This window comes from Physeter macrocephalus, chromosome 14 (assembly GCF_002837175.3).
Source record: "Physeter macrocephalus isolate SW-GA chromosome 14, ASM283717v5, whole genome shotgun sequence".
Taxonomy (NCBI): domain Eukaryota; kingdom Metazoa; phylum Chordata; class Mammalia; order Artiodactyla; family Physeteridae; genus Physeter; species Physeter macrocephalus.
In genome coordinates this window covers 130,949,988-130,952,806 of record NC_041227.1, presented here as the reverse complement: position 1 = coordinate 130,952,806, position 2,819 = coordinate 130,949,988, and positions in this window count along the sequence as shown.

Here is a 2,819-nt window from a genome sequence, read left to right as displayed (position 1 = left end):
ATCATGTAGTTTTGTGTATGCTATTTTTAAGGTGCTTAAAATTATTAATTTGCTTAATCTGATGAATTAGATTTGCAAGAGCTGCTTTAGGTACTTGAGAGAAATTGGTTCATTAAATTTAAAATCTTATCTAAGTGTTAAGAGAATCAATCTATTCAAACATTCTAAGGAAAATGAGAAATATGTATTAAATATTTGGGAATAATTTAATGTTAAATGTAATAAAATGTAAGTAAAAATGATTGCTTTATATTTTCACAAAATAGATTTGAGATAAAAAGATCTACAAGAATATCTAGTTGAAGATTAAAATATGAATGTGAATTAAAACACAAGTAACTGTCAATGTTCCTCCTTGAACATTCTTGTAAAAACCCGACAGATACTGAAAATAAATTACTAACAATTCTAGTGCCAGGTTTTTTCTTCATTTTTAATATGAGACACTCATTATTCGTTTATTGACCCTAAATAACAAAGAATCCATTTCATACAAAATGAAGGGTTGTCTTTTAAGTTTTCAGTTCTTAAAGCTTATTACTAATAACATAATCATATTTATTTTTCTTAAATGGCAGCATAATTACTTACATATAACACTTTATGAATGAAAAATAAGTAAACTTTTACCTTATAAGAACAGCTGATATAAAAATTATTCACCTGAGAATAGATTCTTTCATTTTATGTAACATGTTCTTTCAGGAAAGAAAACGAAAAATCAATGTTAGGAGTATTAAAAATACATGAGGGGTAAGCATTTCTATTTTAAAAAATTTAATGTGTATTTATGTTACATAAAAATACAGCATGATTTTTCCTCAAATTCAGAGCACATTTAGAAGAAAATGTTGTGTGACCAACAGAATAAAAGCATGACAACACTTACCCTAAATAGAATTGTGCCCCAATAAAATAGTGTGATTACCACTAGCAAAGCATCTGTCATATTATATTAAAGTACATAAGTATCTAACCTCTTCCTACTAGACTGTAAGATCTTAATGGCCAAAGTGGATAGTTATTGTTCATCCAAAGAACCCACTGCTTGAAACTTGATCACTAAGATGTCTGTTGAATAAAATTACTCTAAAAACACGTTAATGATAAAAATATTGGTTTTAGCTAGTTTGGGCCAATTTAAAGGAAAAAAAAGGCTTAAAAGAAAACCCACAGCCTTTTACTGAGAACAAACTGGAAGAAAGATTAAGAGCTCACAAAGAGAAATGCAAAGGACGCTCATCATCGGGTTTTTCAGGCCTCGTTCCTAACGCTGCAGACAGATGTTCGCATTATTAGTCACGAAACTTGGTCGCTCCGTGAAGTCTGGGTGTTCACTTTTAAGATCTGATCGTGGGTGGAAAATATAAGGCAGGTGATGCGGCTTTTTCTAATTTTTCCTAATATATATATTTATTTGCATTGGTACAGAAAAAAAGTTTTGAGATTATAATTTAAGACATTTTGAACTGTACGATGTCAATAAAGATAAATTTCATATTTGACCTGCTGTGTCCTTTTCTTCCAACCCCACTTACCCTTGTTTTCCTAAGTAGTAGTTAAATTATACTTCTGAATAGAAAAAATTCTCTTACTGTGAAAAATGGGAACAGAACACTCCTACATTTTAATTTTAATTAAATTAAAATAATTTAATTCATGACCAAAATATATTCACTCTAAGTATGTAAAAACTTAAAAAAAAAGTCCTTTTTTTAAAAAAAAATGCTTACAGGAGCACAATAATACTGAAGTAACTTAATGAACTTAATAGATAGGAAACATGATTATGACTGGTCAGCAGAGCTACAAAAACACCCCCCCAAAGAGAAACCCTGGGTATTTACATGAATATTAGACACTAAAAGATATCTCTTTACGGCACTAGTTAGCAATGACTTGCTTAGAAAATACATGCTATTTACTAATTTATCTACAAAGGTAAATATTTTCTTTCCAAGGTTTCCTGACTTGTCTTCATCGTGCAGTACTATAGTTTAAAAGTTACAACTTTTACTAAAGATGGAAAAGCGAGATTCTCAGGTGAAGAACCAAAGGTTATCATGAGGCAAGTGCCTTGATAATAAAAGATTAAACACACTAGGCCAACTGAATCCTGCGAGGGGAAGTAACTTCGCTGCAGGTTGTGGAATCCGACCAGAGGCTGTAAAACAGCTCATTTAGATTGGTTAGAAGACAGACCTCTGAGACGGCAGGTAACGTACCTGCACTGTTGGCAATGTGGCCAAAGCAACAGAGGAAGGTATCAGTCATGTACCTTGTACCGAGGCTGAGAAAGGTACACTATTGTACATCAGCTGCTAGAGCCTAAAAGCACAGCTGTCATATTACACGGGACAGTGAAAACTTAAGTTTCACCTACGTTAGTTAATAGCTTCATTAAAGGGTTTGGATCTTTAGAGTAAGTAGCTCAGTACCAAATCTTTCTGCTGTGGCTGCTGTTCTTCAAGACTCTTCATAAAGCAATAAACAGGGCAGAAGACCTAAACAGACATTTCTCCAGAGAAGATATACAGATTGCCAACAAACACATGAAAGAATGCTCAACATCATTAATCATCAGAGAAATGCAAATCAAAACTACAATGAGATATCCTCGCACACGTGTCAGAATGGCCATCATCAAAAACTCTAGAAACAATAAATGCTGGAGAGGGTGTGGAGAAAAGGGAACACTCTTGCACTGCTGGTGGGAATGTAAATTGATACAGCCACTATGGAGAACAGCATGGAGGTTCCTTAAAAAACTACAAATAGAACTACCATACAACCCCGCAATCCCACTACTGGGCATATAC